Source organism: Diabrotica virgifera, chromosome 2 (assembly GCF_917563875.1).
Source record: "Diabrotica virgifera virgifera chromosome 2, PGI_DIABVI_V3a".
In the NCBI taxonomy this organism is placed as follows: domain Eukaryota; kingdom Metazoa; phylum Arthropoda; class Insecta; order Coleoptera; family Chrysomelidae; genus Diabrotica; species Diabrotica virgifera.
Window position 1 is genome coordinate 69,894,869 of NC_065444.1, and position 21,557 is coordinate 69,916,425.

Below are 21,557 nucleotides of genomic sequence, written 5' to 3' on the forward strand. Positions count from 1 at the left end.
TTCGCGAATTTTTAATTATCCCCTCTACCTACGAGCTCATAGCGTATACACGACTGTCATGTTGATGTGAAAAGAGCCCAAAGGCGATGCGTTTAGTCAAATAGACTGTCAATAGGATTTGGTTTAATGAATAGAGTATAATGGCTTATCTAGTCGTATGCTTGTCACTAAGGGCTTTGAAGTTAGTGGAAGGGAAACTGCTCTGCAGGAAATACAAATATTGTTTTATAGTTTACTAAAACCTACGAATAAGTGACTCGTTACATCTTAGAATATACCATAAAGCTAATACATGTACGTTTTGGTAAGGGAGTCGATATGCCTTTTATTTTATTCGATATATTCCAATTGATGTAAAACCGTTCTAGATGCTTCCGTACCATAAGTTTTTTTAAGTACAGAGTAAGAGCAATATTTGATGATTTGTTCAAATTTTTCTTACAAAGAATAAACTATTTTAAACAAGTTTTTTTTCTTTCATTTGTTGGTCTTATTCAGCAGATAGAAATTGTTTAAGCCGATGTGCCTTATAGGTATAACAGTAACTGAATGTCATAATAGTGTAGAATTAAATGTGAACGTACGTTACTTTTCGATATATTCTGCTCATTTATTTATTGTAGATCTTTGGAAAATAAACTGTTGTGAAAATAAATAGTTTTTATTGATCTACAACAACTTTCCTGCATTTAAATAAAATAGGGGGGGGGGGGTAGATACACTGAGACGGTCGGAACACTGAGACAAACTCGGTAGAGCTTTACTACGTTCGGTATTATCCGGTAGAACTAAAGGAACATGCCTAGAACCACCTTGAAGTGAAGCAAACAAAAAACGGATGAGATTCAACAAGAAATGTTTATTATTTTATTTCTTTATGTCGCTGGTCATTCGATAAATGCGTCGTAGTAAGTAGGTATACCTTATCTGGGTCATTCTTAATAAATTGGCAGATTTTACGACTAAATCTTAAAATAATTAAGATTCATTAAGAGGCTACAGTAGCGATCAACAAGTAGCAACAAACGCGGTCCAAGATTGCGGCTGTAATTTTGAATATTTTTTCGAGATATTTGGCACACATATTCGTAATATAATAAAGAATGGCGGTACAGAGCCCAATTTGAGAAATATATTAGTATGTGGAAATTACTCCGTAATTAAATACAATATTAAAAAAACGAGCCTGTACCGCCATTAAGCAGAACAAAAAATACACTTTCTTCAAATAAACTTTTTTATTCCATGCCTAGATTTTGTGTCATTTTGGACCTAGTAAAATTGTTTATTTTTAACAAGAAATCGAACATATAACGAATAACTAATTAGGCAACATAGAGAAATTGTCACTGTCATTTTGACAAACCTGCGTCAGATTTTCTCTTATCTGTTGTGTTATCTTTATCGATATCTGTTCGTGTAGTAGTGTATTATTTTAAGAATTCGTTATTGTTATTTCAAATGAAAGTATGTAGTGTTTATTTATAGTTAATTTATTATACAGTGCGTCCATAAAGTAACGCATAAATTTATTATTTCGTAAACCGGTGACTTTAAGGAAAAATCCCGAAAAAGGTCGATTTTTGTTTTTAAATTACAATTTTTTGGCATATATATCATACTAGTGACGTCATCCATCTGGGTTTGATGACGTAATCGATGATTTTTTTAAATTAGAATAGTGGTCATGTCATAGCTCATTTGAAAGGGTATTCAATTCTCTATTCAATAATATAAACATTAAAATAATTATTTATACAGGGTGTTAAAAAAAAATTTAATTAAATTAATTGAGACAAAAAGAAGAATGTATGTAACTTATTTAATTCAAAATTCGTTTTACTGTTGTCAGAAAACAGCATGAAAACAACATGTTTATTTGACAAATAAATATTGCTTTTCGCTTAAATTCAATGTTATAGTTGCCACCCTCTTGGAAATTTGAACATTACGTTTAAGCGAAAATAAATGTTTATTTTTTAAATAAAACATTTTTATGGTTTCTGACAGCAGTAAAATGTATTTAGAATTAAACAAATTACATACATTCATATTTTTGTGCCAATTAATTTAATTTAAAAAAAATACATTTTTTGGACACCCTGTATAAATAATTATATTAATGTTTATATTAGTAAATAGAGAATTAAATACTCTTTCAAATGAGCTATCACATGACCCCTATTCTCATTTTAAAAAATCATCGATTACGTCATCACGCCCAGATGGATGACGTCACTAGTATGATATATATGCCAAAAAATCGTAATTTAAAAATAAAAATCGACCTGTTTCGGGATTTTTCCTTAAAGTTGCCGATTTACGAAATAATGAATTTATGCGTTACTTTATGGACGCATTGTATTTTTGTGTAATAGAAGTAAGTTGTTGGCCTATTTGAAAAATAGATTATTGTTAATTGTGAGTTTTAGTTATATGTAAGTAGGTAAGTATATTTTACGTAAAAATATTTCGAATTCTAATGCGAGTATATAAAGTTAGAGTGCCTTTAGCGCTCTATGAACTAAATAAAATAAGACGGCTCATGTTTAGCTTCACAACGAAATGATTATTTATTATTATTATTTCGTGCAAATACCTATGTTAACATAGAATTTTCACCCATTTTGGTTTATTTTTATAAACATTTATTTACTAATAACAAAATTGTTTTCTATTACTTCCATTTAGAGCGCCTATGAGTTAATGTCACAATCAAGTTATATCAAACAATCCCGAAGCACTGTTTCCAAAGTTTCGCAGACCTTACGAAAAAAGGTATGATACTATATCCCGAAGTTATATTGGTGACGCACTACTGTATGCTCTTATATATGTTTTTTTTTTTCGTAACTGGATTGAGATATAGCCAAATGTTAAAGAAATGCTAGAGGCCAAGCTACCTAAATAGTATTTTTCCCGTAAATTCAAAATAATAATTTGTATAGTCCACGGACATGATGTGACCACGGATTTGACAAAGTATTTTTATTTCTGATATCTAGGTACGTAGGGTACCTACATAAAATATTTTATATTATAATGTGCATTATTTAATTTTATATTAAGTTAGCAATAAACTAAGTTAAAACTTTTCTTTTTTGGAGCAAAGCGAAAAGTCCCAGGTACAAAATTCACTATTCAGCCGTGTGATGGATGACCGAAGTTAACTTTAACGTTTGAGTTAAAGTTAAGATAACTCTCAGGAATAACGATGCCCATAACTATTTAGGTAAAATTCGGTGTGATGTATTGGTCAGAGTTATGAGATAGTTATTTCATCAACGTTATATTAGAAAAAACATTTGAGGAATTTTGGGGTAATTTGAAAGCGTCTATTCAAATTTTTCTAAGCAGAAATTGTATGGGATTTTTTGGGGAGGAAAATTATGGAGGATTTTAAGGGGTCATGGTAAATTAAATTTGCGAATGTACATAGAACTGTATATTATACTCCCATATAATCGAAGACGATAGGAACTATGAATTATTTCCAGGGCCCTCGTTGATAAGTAATATAATTTTGGTTTACTGTTCTCTTCATTTGACTACTGATTTATTAAAATGCGGCAAAAATTTAAATTTGGGGTATTTGAACTTCAATTTGAGGGAATTTCAGTTTCTAAGTGGGGGATTTATAAAATATCATCTGGCAACTTTGGATAGAAAGCTCAGTAGGTACTTAAAATAAAATTTCAACTTATATCTCTCGATTTGATTTTTGTATAATTTTTAAAATTGTATTACCCTTCTATTCTTAATTATTAAATTATTAGCTTCTAAATTCACTTGATTTCTGTCTAAAAACAAGTCAAAAGATGAACCTAACCTTACATAACTGCAGAGTTATCTCATAACTTGAGGTTTAACGTCGCGTTATAAAGTGACAGTTGATATATCCGATATTTCAAGAACTGTCAAGAAATAACGCAAATAGTTAAGTTAAATATGATACATCACACCAATTCGAAGATTATAACATAACTACAGGATAACTTTACGTTAACGACAACTTCGGTCGTCCATCACACGGTTGATTAAAATAGTAAATGATTATTTCAATCTGAAAACTTTTCCCGTTGGAACTTCTTTCTGGTACATCCTTAATCTCTGACTTTTATAATTTATCCACATTTATTCCACATAAATAGACAGTTTGGTTTCGTTTTGCTTCAGAGGTGTGCACGCATCTCCACTGAGGAAGTCATAAGACAGAAACAGATGTCTGAATATTGTGCATCGCCTCTGAATCGAAAGGAAACATAAAGTGTCTTTTTCATTTTCCTTTTTTATTTTGTTTTAGTCAAATATAATGTTACTTGTAAAATAAAGCACGTCCGTGGAAAACAAGAATCCATAGACGATGACGAAAAACACGTTACTAACAATCTACACATCACATTTTTGAGATTAGAAAATATTTGGACTGTGGAATATAATATATAGGGTGTCCCAAAAGTAGTGGAACGGTCGAATATTTCGCGAACTAAACATCGCATCGAAAAACTGAAAAATACGTGTTCCATCATTTTTAAAAATCTATCCAATGACACCAAACACCAACCCCCACTACACCCCCTGGAGGTGGGGTGGGGGGTAACTTTACAATCTCAAATGGAAACCCCTAGTTTTTCTTGCAGATTTGGATTCTTTACGTAAAAGTAAGCAACTTTTATCCAAGACATTTTTTCGAACTGTGGATAGATGGCGCTATAATTAGGAAAAACCATTTATCCTGATACCATAGGTAAATTATAGAAACGGTCTAATATCTCGAGAAATACACTTCCAAATGAGAAACCAAAAAACAGGTTTTTAATATTTTTCGAAAACCTATCGATAAACACCAAAAATGACCCTCCAACCCACCCCCTGGAGACGGGGTGGGTGGAAAATCTAAAATCTTAAATAGCAACCCCCACTTTTTATTGCAGATTCGAATTCGTCATAAGAAATTAAGCTACATTTATTCGAAACATTTTTTAAAATTGCTGATAGATGGCGCTAATAAATCGTATTTTTCCAATTAAAGCGCCATCTATCAACAATTCTAAAAAATGTTTTGAATAAGTGTTGCTTAGTTTTTCATGACGAATTCGAATCTGTAATAAAAAGTGGGGGTTGCTATTTAAGATTTTAAAGTTACCCCCCACCCCACCTCCAGGGGGTGGGTTGGAGGGTCATGTTTAGTGTTATTCGATAGGTTTTCGAAAAGTATTAAAAACGTTTTTTTGGTTTCTCATTTGGAAGTGTATTTCTCGAGATATTAGACCGTTTCTATAATTTACCTATGGTATCAGGATAAATCGTTTTTCTCAATTATAGCGCCATCTATCCACAGTTCGAAAAAATGTCTTGAATAAAAGTTGCTTACTTTTACGTAACGAATCTAAATCTGTAAGAAAAACTAGGGGTTTCCATTTGAGATTTTAAAGTTACCCTCCACCCCACCTCCAGGGGGTGTAGTGGGGGTTGGTGTTTGATGTCATTGGATAGATTTTTGAAAATGATTGAACACGTATTTTTCAGTTTTTCGATCTGATGTTTAGTTCGCGAAATATTCGACCGTTCCACTACTTTTGGGACACCCTGTATATTTTAGTTAGTGTGGTTCTAAATCTAAAATTACACTTACTTTTTTAAGGGTCCACATATGTGACAAAAGGTCTTAACGAAGCAGATTTCACCAAACAAATCACTCTTTATACGCAAAATGCCTGTTGAAATAACTTCACTGATGCGTTTAACAATTTGTTTGGTTTTATACTTGTCTCGCGATCTGGTAAACATTTGTGGTGATTTAATATGTGCGCGAATTTTTAGATTTATTAAGAAGGTCCACGGACATGACAAATATTTCGTGACAAGCTTTAAACCTATATAAATTAATAGCTGAAACAACTAAATTAATTTTACATCTAGGACAGATAATAGAACATAAAAACAAATCGTTTATCTACAATTCGTTTTGTTATTTCTAATATGTTGTTTAAAAACAGACTTTCAATATTATTCACTACAGATGTGACGAACGTGAAAACTCACGCTCCGTGGACAAGATAAAAACGCAAAAAATGAAGCTTATAAAAAATATATGGATTATAACGGTTTTAAAACAGGGTAAGTCTACCGATAAAAAAATTGGAAGAAAAAGAAATTTTTATAAGAACAAAAAGTAGTTGTGACCTACATTCTTCCTATTTTATAAGAACAACCCATTTACGCGGCTGATGTTTTCACGGAAATTGAAGTTTTTTTAAACAAGGTAAGTTATTAAAATTAATTAAAACAAACGATTTTTGTATATATTTTATTAGTTTTTTCAAACGTCTTTTATTAACGAATTTTTATGGAACAGTGAGATAAAAGAGCAGATGGAACAGTGAGACGCGTCCACTATTCCGTTATAGGTGTAAGCCAGGTCCTGGAAGGAAGAGTCTGAATATGTTTTCCATCCATTGCGCCCAAGCAGTGGAGAAACTGCCATCTCTTTTCAAAGCCAGATGCGATGCCAAATGAATTTTCTGGAAACTGAAAAAAAAAATCAATGATTTCCTGAACGTACAGACGTATAGTGCAGTCATTGAAGCGTAAAATAGGTTTTTACCTCCGAAATTTTTTACTATAAACCGATTTACATGAGATTTTGGAATTAGGCTTGTCTTACTCTTAACTTCAAAAGTGATATTGACTCAAACTCCATTTTCACCCTGGGGATGGTTGCCACCCCTTTTCGGTGGTGGAATTTTTTTTTCAAAATAACCTCAGATATCGATAGAAGACCTAATTTTAAGCAAAAAATGTTGTATAAAGTTTTTTCAAAACCCCAATACTTTTAAGTTATTGGAAATTGAAAATTCGGAATTTTCTCACGATTTTCAACAGTGTTTTGCCAATATCTCCAAAAATCTGCATTTTAACGATAATATTATAATGAACTTGTAGCAGGTAAAAAAATGAATAACTTGGATTTTTAACGAGTGTTCTAAGTGCAATATTAAGCGAGATATTGAAGATCAAAGCCGTTTTTTATTTTGTGTGAAATTTAATCGATGTATTCAATGCCATCTAGCGGAGAGCGAATAAGTTTTATGCATGCTAATGAGAAAGGATTTCATAGTGCCTAAGATAAGCTGTAAAATGAGCACTGTTAAAAGTCTTTTGTACGTAAAATGAGTGAGCTGTAATGAAATAACGAGAAACATCTAATGTTTTTTTTTAAATCAGTGGATTTCGTAAGTGCATTTTAAACCAAAATTAAAATTAATCGTATTCCGTCTAGAATCAACATCATTCCTACAACTTTTTTTATTATAATATGTAGTGAAAAACCTTTTATTTTGAAACGGTGAAGGGTCAAAGGGCTCGAGAGAGACTGTGGTTGCGCTACCGCGCGCTCTTTAACCAATCATATCTTCGTCAATTTTTGTGTGATAGGAAAAACAAACAAAAAAAAAATTTTGTCAAAAAGAAAACCTATTTTTTTATTATTACACTTTTTTACGTATCTTTCACTATTTTTGAGATATTATGAAAAAAGGTGTTTTTTTAAATTCGAAATTTTTTTTTCTAAAAATCGTGATTTTTTCAAAAAATATGTGTTTCAAAGTAGCGAAACTGCTAAAATCCATCATACTCTTTATATTAAAGTTTATTCTAGACTTTCTAAATCCTTTCTCATTAGCATGCATAAAACTTATTCGTTCTCGGCTAGATGGCATCATCGATTAAATTTCACACAAAATAAAAAACGGCTTTGATCTTCAATATCTCGCTTAATATTGCACTTAGAACACTCTTTAAAAATCCAACTTATTCATTTTTTTACCTGCTACAGGTTCATTATAATATTATCGTTAAAATGCATATTTTTGGAGATATTTGCAAAAAACTGTTGAAAATCGTGAGAAATTTCCGAATTTTCAATTGCCAATATCTTGAAAACTATGGGGTTTTTGAAAAAACTTTATACAACAGTTTTTACTTAAAATTCGGTCTTCTATCGATATCTGAGGTTATTTTGAAAAAAAAAAAATCCACCACCGAAAAGGGGTGTCAACCACCCCCAGGGTGAAAACGGAGTTCGGGTCAATATCACTTTTAAAGTTAAGGGTAGGAAAGCCTAATTCCAAAATTTCATGTAAATCGGTTTATAGTAAAAAATTTCTGAGCTAAAAAGCTTCAATGACTGTACTAGTAATATAGAGTATAGAGAACATCTGCTAAAAGATAATTATATCTTTTTTTTTTGTAAAAAACCAAATCTAACTAGAGTATTTTCTTTATTTACTTGATATTGTAAGGGTTGGTGTAGCTACGACGGTAGGATGTCTGACTCTCATGGAGGTAGGTCGGGGGTTCAAATCCCAGCGCCGCACAGTGGGGCAAGAGACAACATAAGTTGGCATTAAATCATTAATCATTGTCGATATATTATGGCCATATTTTTGTTTTAATATTATAAGTTGTGTGTACATATACAAAAACGATGTTTTTTCAAATGTTTTCTTCTTGATGTGCCTATCCGTGACGAATGTTGACTATCATCATGGTAATCTTTATTTTATCTGCAGCAATAAACAAATACATCTTCAAAGGAAATATTTAACACTAATTATATACTAACTTTTAAGTAGTTCTCATTTAAAACCAAGTAGACTGCATCACAAGTTTCAGGACTGCTTGGCACAACGCTCGTTTGGGTATTATGGTTGTGAAATTCAAATCCTTGAGGCTTCGTTCTGTTGTAAGATGTCTGAGAGTTGCTGTTAATATTTCATGGGATGTAATGGCGTTTCTCATGCAGGTCCCCCGGTGAAGTTAATCCATGGAAATGGGTTGGTTTGTGAAACAAAACTAACATTATGTTTCTTCTTATTTATTACCTACAAGGTTAAAAACTTATAAATCATAGCAAATTCGTGTTTCTTCTTATACTAACAAAAAATGGCCCACTTCCACTTTAAACTTATTTTTAGTTTGAGGGTCCTGCCTGTTCATCAGATTCTTTTTCTTTTTTATACCAAAATTATTTTTGGGAACTACTTATTTTTCTCAATGCGTCTTTGTTTTTCAAGAGCATCTCGTAAAATTATTCGCAGGTGTATTTAAAGTTCACTCGAACCATCAACATTGAACTCATTGTTGTTATATGAAGTCGTGATTTCTCATTTGACCACAAGTTGTTCATGATGGAAAATACTCTTTCTACGGGAGCACTAGTTCCTGGCAAACACATAGCAAATTCGACCACTTTCAAAATAGTATCGTATGCAATATCCTTACTATAAAGCCTTGCGAATATTTGCTTCCATCGCTCTTCAACAGGAGTTTTTACTTTAGTTTTGTCCACTCTGTTCCATTCCGTTAAGTTTTCAGACACAATCTCCTTTACACACTGCCACTGGTCAAAGAGTCTGGTTTCTTCTTCTTCATCCTCAGATATTTTCTTGATCTGTGTGACATTAAAATTAGGTAGGCTGGTCTGGATATCACTCCATGACGGAACTGTTTGTAGCAAAATCCACTGCAAGTTATGTACGCCTCCGAAGCTCAGTTCCCATTTTTCTAAATAGTCAAATAAGTTTTGTAAAACTTTTTCACTGTTTCTGTAAAGTCCTGGACATTTAGTTCTCCTTCTTCCTGTAAGTTTAATATAAGTGTTTTTACATTAGTAGGAATAAATCCCTCTTCCGCTCTAGATTTCAACACACTTTTGAGCGAGTTTATGCGCCAAGCAACTTCAGTAGCGGAGATATTGTCTTTCTCTATCTTCAAAACTGTGTCTTCAAAAGTTGAAATCTGGGATGTCGCAAACATCAGCCATGGCTTAAAACATGGATTTTCAAAAAGTTGGCTTAGAAAGTAAGGGCATTTATCCTGAGAAAGAAAGTAGGACTTCAGGCCTTCAAATATCTTCAGAATCCGTGTAATAGCTGGGCCAAGAGACAGAAAACGAGTGTTTCCGTGCTCTAATAACTTTGAATATTCCACCCTGGCGAAATCACAAAATTCTTTCAGTTCTTCAGTTCTGACAGTATAAATGTGGAAGTATTTATATACTTTAACTGCGAAACATTCAATATCAAACGGCAGACAATCTACGGATGTTTGAATGCAGTTGTGGACTATGTGGGCACCACATCCTACTCCGATTATTTCTTTCCCTAAACTATGTTGAAGATGTCGCCACAAATTATTTTTCCCTTTTCTAGCGGCCCCACCAAAATTTGTATTAGTGTTGTCAGCACACATAGCTACTAATTTTTCCTTAAGGTTTTTGTTTTTTATTAGTTCCTCAAGCATTTTGCTCTGGGTATCAGATTGTTCGTTTGGAAGCGAAGAAAATGAAATCATTTTAACGTGGACTCCGGATAACGGCAAAAAATAACGAACAAGTACAGGAAAACATTTTTCTGCCTTTTTGTTTGATGCGTCTATGCTGAGAGAAATAGACCCACACGTACTCAATTCTTCGTCCACTTCGTTAATGGATAATGGAGCCAAGACATTACATACGATTGCCTCACTTTTTGTCTTTCCAGATGAATATTTTGGCTCATAAACCTTTTTAATGAGTTTGGAAAGACAGTCATTTGTCCTAAAGCTGTGTCCATGAACAACTGCATGGTAGGCGAACATGCCTTCTTGTGCAGAGATTTTATCATCGGTGTCCTTTTTTAAGATGAAATTCTGTAAATTAGAAGAAGAGCTGACAGCTTTCTCAGCATCTTTATGTTTTTTCGTTTTTGTATGTTGGGTAATATCATTTCTTCCTCCATGAGCGACAGAAAAATGGACACCACAGGTTTTGCATAGTACTTTTGATCTGTCAGCGGTAGAAATGTCAGTTTTAATACACTTAAATTCTCTCTCCAAATCTTCATTGAAAACACATAACCGTTTTTGTTTTTTTGAGAGTGACATTATTCGCAACACAAACACCAATTAATATTAATGATGACACTTTCACAAGTACGCTAAAACTGAGCAGCCATGCGACCGTATTCACAGGAAGAGAGACACAATACAACTGGCACTAAACTCATGCACGCACTGGCGACTAGACCTTTAGGGAGAGAATTCTGCACTTCTGTCGAATGTGCATGTCGGTAGGCGCACCTGACGGTACAGTGTACAGTCAACAAGAAAAGCTTCTCGTTCATCGCGAAGTACAGCCGATGCAACAAAACACGCATTAAGTAGCACATACACGATACATTTTCATGCACTTTTTAAAACTGTACTAGTTTTTTTAAGCTTTTATGAATTGCGATGAAACTATTAATAAATTATTATCTTTGTTAGTAAAAATATACATGTTTTTATTTTTGCGTGAAACCGGGACATTTTAGGGAATTTTCTGAAACCGACGGGACGCCCTCAAAAGCGGTCAAAACCGGGACTGTCCCGGCCAAGCCGGGACGTATGGCCACCCTAATAATAGACTGAGGTATCCATTCGCAAATTAAAAAGTGCTGGTCCAAAACAAAAAAATATACCATGGGATACAGAAACCTACAACAAATAAAAATCGAAGCTTGTGTGTTTGCAGGTGATATTATTATTGTGACAAGGACTGAAAAAGCTCTGGAAGAAAATATAAAAATTTGGGAGGCATAATTAAAAAAATACAACTTTATAATAAATATGGAAAAAACAAAAGTGATGGCAATATCCAACAAAGAAGTTAACGTAAATATTGAAATTCAAGGCAACAAAATAGAACGGGTAGAGACATTTAAATACCTTGGAATAATTTTAAATAAAAATGTGACACAAGAAGATGAAATTGGAAATAGAATAAAAACAGTCACAAGAACATATCATTCCCTATATAAAAACTTCTTAAATAAAAAGGAAATAACAAAGATAACCAAAATGGCAATATTTAAAACAATTTACGTACCTATCACTACATATGGAGCAGATAATTGGGTATTGAACGACAAACAAGAAAAGAGATTGCAAGCCTCGGAAATGAGGTATATTTAAGAACTGATAAAGACGTAGCGAAGATATTAGAAGATAATTAAAAGTAAAAACATTAAAGGAAAAAATTCATGAAAAGAAATTAAAATGGATTGGACACATATTTAGAATGAATGACAACAGAAAGTAAAAATGACATGGGAAGCGAGGCCGATAGGGAAAACAGGAGAGGCCGACCAAGGAAAACCTGGAATACAAGTGTGATGGAAATATTGAAGAATAAAGGAAAATCGTGACAGGAAGCCAAAGAATTAGATAGGGACGGAAAAAATTGCCGTAAGTTCGCAGAGAATAAAGAGTAAAGAAGACACCTCGACACCGGTATAAGAGAAACATCGATTATGTATGTATGTATCTATTTATAACAAATACATAGGTAATCAAAGACCATCTCAGTAAAAACTTTCTGGCTTTTTATATTTAATAATAATTATTATGTATATTATGTACTTACTTTCAACTAGTTCTGATTTAAAACCAAATAGGTTATATCACAAATTTCAGGATATCATGGTTGGATATTATGGTTGTGAACTCCAAACCTGGTTGTGAACCTCAAATCCTTAAGGCTTCGTCCAGTTGCAAGATGTCTTAGAGTTAATGTGAATCTTTTATGGGTTATAATGGCTTTTCTCATGCAGGTGTCTTGTTTCAATATCAGGGTGTTATTAACTCTATCTATTGACAATAGACTGAGGTGTCCATTCGCAAATAATTTCGCCAGTCATCAGGTAACGAGATGTGGGAATACTGTTTTTTTTTTCATGCCAGATAAAACGTAGCGTGAAAACCGGCCACGATACACAGCAAACTGTTCAGAACAAACTTTACACTTATAAACCTGTTTCTCTAGTTTGGCTTTTCAAGTGTGCTTTCAAACTATTTGTTAGAGTGAACTGCTTGAAACAAATTTCAAACTTGTTCAGGTTTTTCTTTAGTGTGTGTTCTAATATGTAATTTTAAATTACTTGCGGCAGTAAATTGTTTCAAACAAATTCCACATTTGTGAGGTTTTTCTACAATGTAGAAACGTGATTTCAAATTACTTTCTTGAGTAAATTGCTTAAAACAAATATCACACTTACAAGGTTTATCTCCAATATGGATTCTCAAATGTGTTTTCAAACTACAGTGGAACCCCGCTAAGTCGGCCTCCAATAAATAACCCGAACCGATTTTCAAAAGACAAAATAAACATTTTTTCAGTTTGACAGAGTTTTTTTACCAAGAAATCAACAATACTGTATACAACTGTACGTATTTAGATGTATTCTGCATATTATGTATTTCATGTTTTTGGAATTATAATGGAGTTTATCTGTAAGTATACCGTATTTTATTAATTTTTACCATATTCTCCGGATTTCCGGCTAACTCGGATTTTTGATAACTCGGATCGGCCGCGGTCCCGATTAATCCGACTTATCGAGGTTCCACTGTACTTGCATCAGTAAATTGTTACAAACAAATTTAACAGTTGTGAGGTTTTTCTCCAGTGTGTATTCTTAAATGTGATTTCAAATGACTTTTTTGAGTAAATTGTTTTAAACAAATATCACATTTGTAAGGCTTTTCTCCAGTGTGCACTTTCAAGTGTCCTTTCAAATTACATTTCAGAGAAAACTGCTTAAAACAAATTTGACACTTGTAAGGCTTTTCTCCAGTATGGGTTCTCCAATGTTTTTTCAATGCACTTGCATCAGTAAATTGTTTCAAACAAATTTTACAGTTGTGAGGTTTTTCTCCAGTGTGTGTTCTCAAATGTCTTTTCAAATGAGTTGCCCGAGTAAACTGTTTAGAGCAAATATCACACTTATAAGGCTTTTCTCCACTATGGGTTCTTAAATGTGTCTTCAAACTACTTGAACCAGTAAATTGTTTCAAACAAATTCCACATTTGTAAGGCTTTTTTCCAGTGTGTGTTCTCAAATGTGTTTTCAAATTACTTGCCTCAGTAAACTGTTTAAAGCAAATATCACACTTATAAGGCTTTTCTCCAGTATGGGTTCTCAAATGTGATTTCAAACTACTTGAATAAGTAAATTGTTTCAAACAAATATCGCACTTATGAGGTTTTTCCCCACTGTGCACTCTCAAATGATTTTTTACCTCAACTTTTGTACTAAACTGGTTTAAACAAATTTCACACTTGTACGGTTTTTCTCCAGTGTGCCATCTTATATGTCGTTTTAAATAGGTTGAATCAGAAAACTGCCTAAAACAAATTTCACACTTGTGCGGTTTTTCTCCAGTGTGAATCATCATGTGTGGTTTCAGATTAAATCGCTGAGAAAATTGTTTTAAACAAATTGCACACGTGTAAGGTCCTTTTCCAGTTTGAACTTTCATATTTAGTTTTTTCTTCTTCGGCGTATCTACCCAAATCTTCGGAGATGAGTTTTCAGGAATTTTCATTTTGTTCTTGTTTTGTAAACAACCTAAAAGATAAACCAACTGTACACATTTTACTACAATGAAAAAGAAAATTCAGAAACTACATAACAAGAATCAAAGGAACAAAAGTTTAGAAAACATAAACGTAATAAAAGAACTAAACCATGGTCACAGTATAAAGAGGGACAGTAGAACCACTCTCCGAAAAATTGGAAGTAAAGTCTGTAGTCGCGCATGGCGACCGCGCAATGTTGGCAGTCGCTTTTGCCCCACTCTCGCATTGCAAGTCGCATAGAAACGTACGGATTTTAACAGGGAAGACCCGCATCCACAACTGGTGAATTACCAATTGCGTACTGCCGGTATTACTTCTTGAGATCAAAGCGCCGACAGCGGAGTGATTTTACTGTGGAACCTCTATATACTGTGCCATGGTTCTGTTTTATACTACATTATTATACACTCACGGACAAAAATATTGCATATTTTGAAATTGACGTGTGAAATAAAAATTTTTTGTGCTGCCAAAAGTGTCATAGGAATAGGATATCTTTTCCGAATGTGATGTTTTGAGGTGTCATATAAATGGTATAATCGGATTTAAATATTATATGGGCTATATGGTGGCCAATATAATTTTTAGATTGAATCTCATCAAGGTAAGTATACACACTATTTTACCGACATGAAGACCTGCGTTGTGTTGCATTAACACGAATTTGTTATCCAATATGGCTGGCAAAACATGAACTTCTAAAATGTTTTTAATTTAGATATCAGCTGTCATTCACCCAATCACCTCCACAAGTTCGGTATTTCCTTTCCAAGAAATACCACTCCGTAGCACTATGCCGCCACCACCAAAATTAACACTCTGTATGATGTTACATCTTATCGACAAACGTAAAATACGTCATCTTCTACTCTGTCTACGCTGGTCAAAATAGAAACTTCCACGTAAGTGCAATGTTCACATGGGCTCTACAAACACTCAATATCGATACAATAGACCATAAGTTTATGATTCCAGTGTATAGTCATCTAGAAGTGGACACCGACCATAGCATAATTCAAAAGAAAAAAACCGAAATACAGATTTACCATTCCCATGACTGGATGCAGCTACGAGCCCTAACAACTATATGTTGGAACAAGCAGTTATTTTACAAATAAAATGCCAATTTACCGAAATTCTTTTATTTAATTTTTTTTAATAATTGTAGATATGCAATTAACCACTTTTTTTGTGTGTAGAATTATTTTTACAATTTAATTATATATTTTATGGTGGTTACTATTTAATTAATTATTAGATAATCAAAAAATGCTGACAGCTAAATATTGGAACAAGCGGTTTTTAACAAATTAAAATAAAAATTAATAAGGCGTAACGTCGCCCTTAGCTTGAATAACAGCCTGAACTCTATTAGGCATTGTATCAACTAGGCCTTCACAGAACTCAGGAGTGAAACTATCCCATATTTCTTGCAATTTAGTACGTAGTTGTGGCAAAGAACGCTGAGGGTTATTTCTTAGGCGTTGTTTCATTGTGTGCCAAAGTATCTCTATTGGATTAAGATCCGGGCTACTAGAAGGATGTGACAAAACTTTAATGTCATGTTCTCCCATCCATTTTTTGGTAGATTTAGCCGTATGGCATGAGGCTCCGTCCTGTTGAAAGATAAAATCTATGGAAGGATATAACGTTCCGCACTTGGTAAAAACGAATGTTCAAGGATATCTTGATATTTGGCTGCGTTTACTATGCTTTCAATAAAATGTAAAGTTCCCACCCCTTTGGCCGACATACAACCCCACACCATGATACCCTATGGAAACTTTACAGTCCTTTTGAAACAATCTTTATGGAATGCTTCTGTCTTTTCCCTAATCACACGCTTTCGCTAATCTCCCACACAGACATCAAATTTGCTTTCGTCGCTATAGATAACTTTGTCCCAGTCGAGTTTGGTCCACGAAAGTTTAGATTTAGCCCAAATATAACGATTCCTTTTCTGAGCTTCCGTCAACAATGGTTTTTCTTTGGCCTATTCAAATAAATAAAAAAATAGAAAATTTATATCGCAAATAAGAACCTATCAAACATACCTTATAAAAACTAAGACCGCTTTTGTGGATATATTTGCGACAGAATTCTCTGGAAACATACATCCCAGTTTCTCTATTCCATCTAGCAGTTACTTTCTCGTAGTGTATTTCTTCTTCCCGACTTACATATTCTGATTAAATGTCTGACACTCCTTTGAGAAACAGCTTTTGGACGGCCTGAGCTTTTGCCGCGAACATCAATACTGGCAGTTTCACCATATTTCTTAATTATATTAAACACAGTAGTTGTTGCTACCGTTAATTCACTGGAAATTTCACGCATTGTTTTCCCCTTGTGGTACTGATGAATAATAATTTCTCGCACTTTTGGATCAGTAGGTTTTCCGCGTGCCATTATTGTATTTTACTGATAATAAAACTGACAGTTGTTAATTTATTCAAACTCAAATGACGCGTTATAATTATTGTTGACAACAAACTAGCTACTCGTATGTTTGATTTCAAAGCCTTCTTTCCGTCAAGCTTATAAAACTTCACTCGTTTCTCGCCAGGCACGCTAAAACGCGAGGAAAATTTAAAATGTTTCAATATTTAGTTGTCAGCAGTTTTCGATTATTAAACAATTAATTGAACAGTATTCAACATAAAATATATAATTAAACCGTAGAAATAATTCCATACATCATAAAAAATGTTGTTAATTTCATATTTACATTTTAAAAAAATGTAAATAAAAGAATTTCGGTAAATTGTCATTTTATTCGCCAAATAACTGCTTGTTTCAACATATAGTTGTTAGGGCTCGTAATAAAATCTAGCAGTCCCAAATTTGACGCAGTTCAAATGAAGATGAGACTTTTTAGACTTTTCTTCTCTTCTTAAAGGTCCGTTGGTTCAAAGATATAAAGATGTAAATAATGAAGAGTTTAAATGGCTACAAACAAAGTGGTTAAGGTACAAAAAATATGTTGGTGTTATCTTATTCAAAGAATGCTTACACAGAAATGTGCCGTTTAAATTCTTAAATCTGAAACGTAGAGGATCTGCAGCGATTCCTAATACAATATCCGTAATTTCTTATCAGCTGATGCCAATTTCTAAAGAGAAACGGAACGACTTCTTGTCACTGCTGCCCTTGATACCAGATATTTTTCACCAGTTTTATAAAGATTTACCCTCAACAGAAAATTTGCGTAACACAGATGCAGATATTGTGGAAGATGATCAAGAACCCGACTTTTAAAGAAACTATGTTAATAAATTACCAGAGAACGGCAGTTCTCGCCAGTGGCGCACACCCACACCACTCTACACGCGACACTATATATACACGAAATTTTCGATTTTCTAAATCTGACTGAATTGAAAATTGGGCCAACTCTCATCTTAAAGTTCAGGAAAAGACTCATCCATTCATATGTCAATCATCCATTTTGGTCGAAGGGTGTGGATTTTACGGCTCTTCCTATTTAGGGTCTGTTTTTCGTTCTCGTCCCCAAAACTCCCAAAAACTTCGAAAATTTAACTCCGACCTTTGCGGCTTCTAATAGTACTGATCATTACCTTTCCAACGCATGTCTAATTTTGCAAATCGGTTATAGCGTTCAAAAGTTACCGAGCTCAGAAATATGGGTCTAGGACATTTCGCCGTCGCCGTTTCGCCATCGCCATTTCGCCGTCGCCGTTTCGCCGTCAAGCCATTTCGCCGTCGCCGTCGCCGTTTCGCCGTCGAGCCATTTCGCCGTCGTCATTTCGTTGTTAGCATTCGTACTTATAAATTCGGGATGATTATTACTTGTATATAAGTTTTGAATTTTTAATACTGTAAATATTTTATTTTTCAGACGAAAACACTGCTCAGTTGAATACGAAAATATAACTTGGTTTTACTAGCAACATCAGCATTTTATTTACACTGAGATTTAGTATAAAAAAAAGTTAGTATGTTATCACGTTCTTGCGACGTTTAGTACAAAAAAAGTTAGTATGTTATCAGGTTCTTCTAAACTTAACCAATGCCGGGATGGCGACGGCGAACTGGCTCGGCGGCTAAACGGCGACGACGAAACGTCCCAGTCCGCAGAAATATGACTCAATTTCTATTTAAAAAGGGAAAATGTTTGTGGATATGTATGTATGTGTGTGGAAAAGTTAACCGATCTGAATTTTTTTTCTGTGTTTAAAGAGGGGGTGAGGGCCGATTCAGAACCGGTGTACTTTGTGAGTTTTGACCACCCATAAGCCAGCTATAGGACTTGGTAGGTACAAAACGGCATATTTTTTGGGGGTATATATCTTCGGTTCAAGAAGAGACAGGAGAACAGCAAATACACCAAATCAATAGTGTTTCAAAGCTTTCAAATGGTGTCTAAGTCGTCAGGATCAGACATACACACGGCTCAGTATAGCCGAAAAACTGAAAAACTAAACTTCGAAAATTTTGGTTTTTCGACAATTACTCAAAATTTCAACCTACGAATTACGACAATAACTGAGTGTTTGTAGAAGGACTCTAGACGAATCTAACGGTGTATACCTCATATCCGGGAAAATTCGAATTTTTAAGTTATAGGCTTCATAAGTATGATCAAATCTATTTCTTATGGGAAAAACGGTTTTTCAATTAACGATTATTCCCTAAATGGTTTATGTAGTTGTAGTGGCTACGACGCTAATTTGATCTGGCAACGGTCAATCCGAGTTGTTCATTTACCGGCCATCCCAATATTTTTTTCAATCTATTTCGAACAGAAAAAAAAATCTAGTGTAGGTACATTCGATGGACACTAGATCATTTGGGAGATAATGCGACAAAGGCGACCATTTATAAAGCTTAACGTGTAATCGAGAAAAATTGCATTCTACTTCATACATTTAATTTATAAATAACTTTGAAAAACTCCTGATACAGGAATAAAAAACCGCTAAACGCCGTAAAAATCAGTGGCGCATACAATATTCCAGCTACAAAAGACCTGATATGAATATTACGTGGCGCGAAAATGTATTTTCATTTTGATGCAAAACAAAATATCTTTTGTAGCTGGAATATTGTATGCGCCACTCATTTTTACGGCGTTTAGCGGTTTTTTATTCTAGTACGGTTATAGTTTGAAGCCAAGGAAGTAACTAATAACACACAAAAATTATTTCATGCCTAATTGTCAAGAACCCACAAATTACTTTTTTGTGTCTCCTGAAAAGTACCCTATTTTGACTTATCCGCAGACCCGAGATATGTTTTTTCAAATTATTTGCCTCAGTAAAGTGTTTAAAGCAAATACCAGACTTATAAGGCTTTTTTCCAGTACGTATTCTCAAATGTCTTTGAAATCACAAATGTTACTCACTTGCTTGAGTAAATTGCTTAAAACAAATATCACACTTATAAGGCTTTTCTCCAGTATGGGTTCTCAAATGTGATTTCAACTGAATTGCTTGAGTAAATTGTTTCAAACAAATTTCACAATTGTGAGGTTTTTCTCCAGTGTGTGTTCTTAAATGTGATTTCAAATTACTTTCTTGAGTAACTTGCTTAAAACAAACATCACACTTATAAGGTTTTTCTCCAGCATGAGTCATCATATTATGTGATTTCAAAGCACTTGCAGAAGTAAACTGTTTCAAAGAAAGATCACACTTGTCTTCACACAAGGCTTTTCTCCAGTATGTGTTCTCAAATGTGCTTTCAATTTACTTGCCTCAATAAACTGTTTAAAGCAAATATCACACTTATAAGGCTTTTCTCCAGTATGGATTTTCAAATGTGTTTTCAAAGTACTTGAATCAGTAAATTGTTTCAAACAAATTTCACATTTGTGAGGTTTTTCTTTAGTATGTATTCTCGAATGTATGTTCAGATTATATCGCTGAGAAAATTGCTTTAAACAAATTGCACACGAGTAAGGTCCTTTTCCAGTTTGAACTTTCATATTTAGTTTTTTCTTCTTCGGCGTATCTACTCAAATCTTCGGAGATGAGTTTTCAGGTGTTTTCATAATTTCCATTTTGTTCTTGTTTTGTAAACAACCTAAAAGATAAACCAACTGTACACATTTTACTACAATGAAAAAGAAAATTCATTCAGAACATCCATAACAAGAATCAAAGGAACAAAAGTTTAGAAAACATAAACGTAATAAAAGAACTAAATTATAGTTCTGTTTTATACTACATTATTATACACTCACGGACAAAAATATTGCATATTTTTAAATTAACATCATCATCATTTGGCTCTACAACTCTATGTGAGTCTTGGCCGCGTTTAATATTTCCCTCCATTGTTGTCGGTCCTGAGCAGCTATTTTCCATTGCTGTACTCCCATTTTGCGTAGATCGCTGGCTACTGCGTCCTTTCATCTCTTTCTTGGGCGACCAACTGACCTTTTTCCATGGGGCCTTTCCCAGAATGTGGCGTTTAGAGGTCTTTCGTCACTTGATCTTAGTACGTGACCCGCCCATCGTATTCTGCTTGCTTTAATGTAGCGTACTATGTTTTCATCTCCGTATATTGTCTGGAGTTCATCATTGTGTCTTCTTCTCCATTCTCCTGTTGTCTCTTCTCTGCAAGGCCCATAGATAGTCCGCAGTATATTTCTTTCAAGTACCAGTAATTTTGTTGTTTCCCGCTGATCTAATTCAGAGTCCATGTTTCGCTTCCATACGTTATTCTGGGACGAATTATTGTCTTATAAACTCTTATTTTTGCTGGTCTTGAGAGTATTTTTGACTTAAGTAGGGTCCTTAATGAGTAATATGCCCTGTTTCCTGCAATGATCCTGGCTGCCACGTCCTTTTCATAGTTATTTTCAGATGTTATGATCGCTCCCAGGTACTTAAATTCTTTGACGACTTCAAAATTGTATTCATTAATTGTTAAGTTTTGTCTAACCCTTGGTATTGGGTTCTTCGTAACCACCATGTACTTGGTCTTGTCCTCGTTGACCTTAAGACCAACTTCCTTGGTTCCGTTCTCGAATAGGGTGAAAACTTCTTTTGCATCTCTGGTGGATTGTGCAATTGTGTCCACGTCATCCGCAAAGGCTAATAGTATTTTTGATCCTTGGGCGGCAAATCCGTTTGTCAGCTGTGGCTGAGCT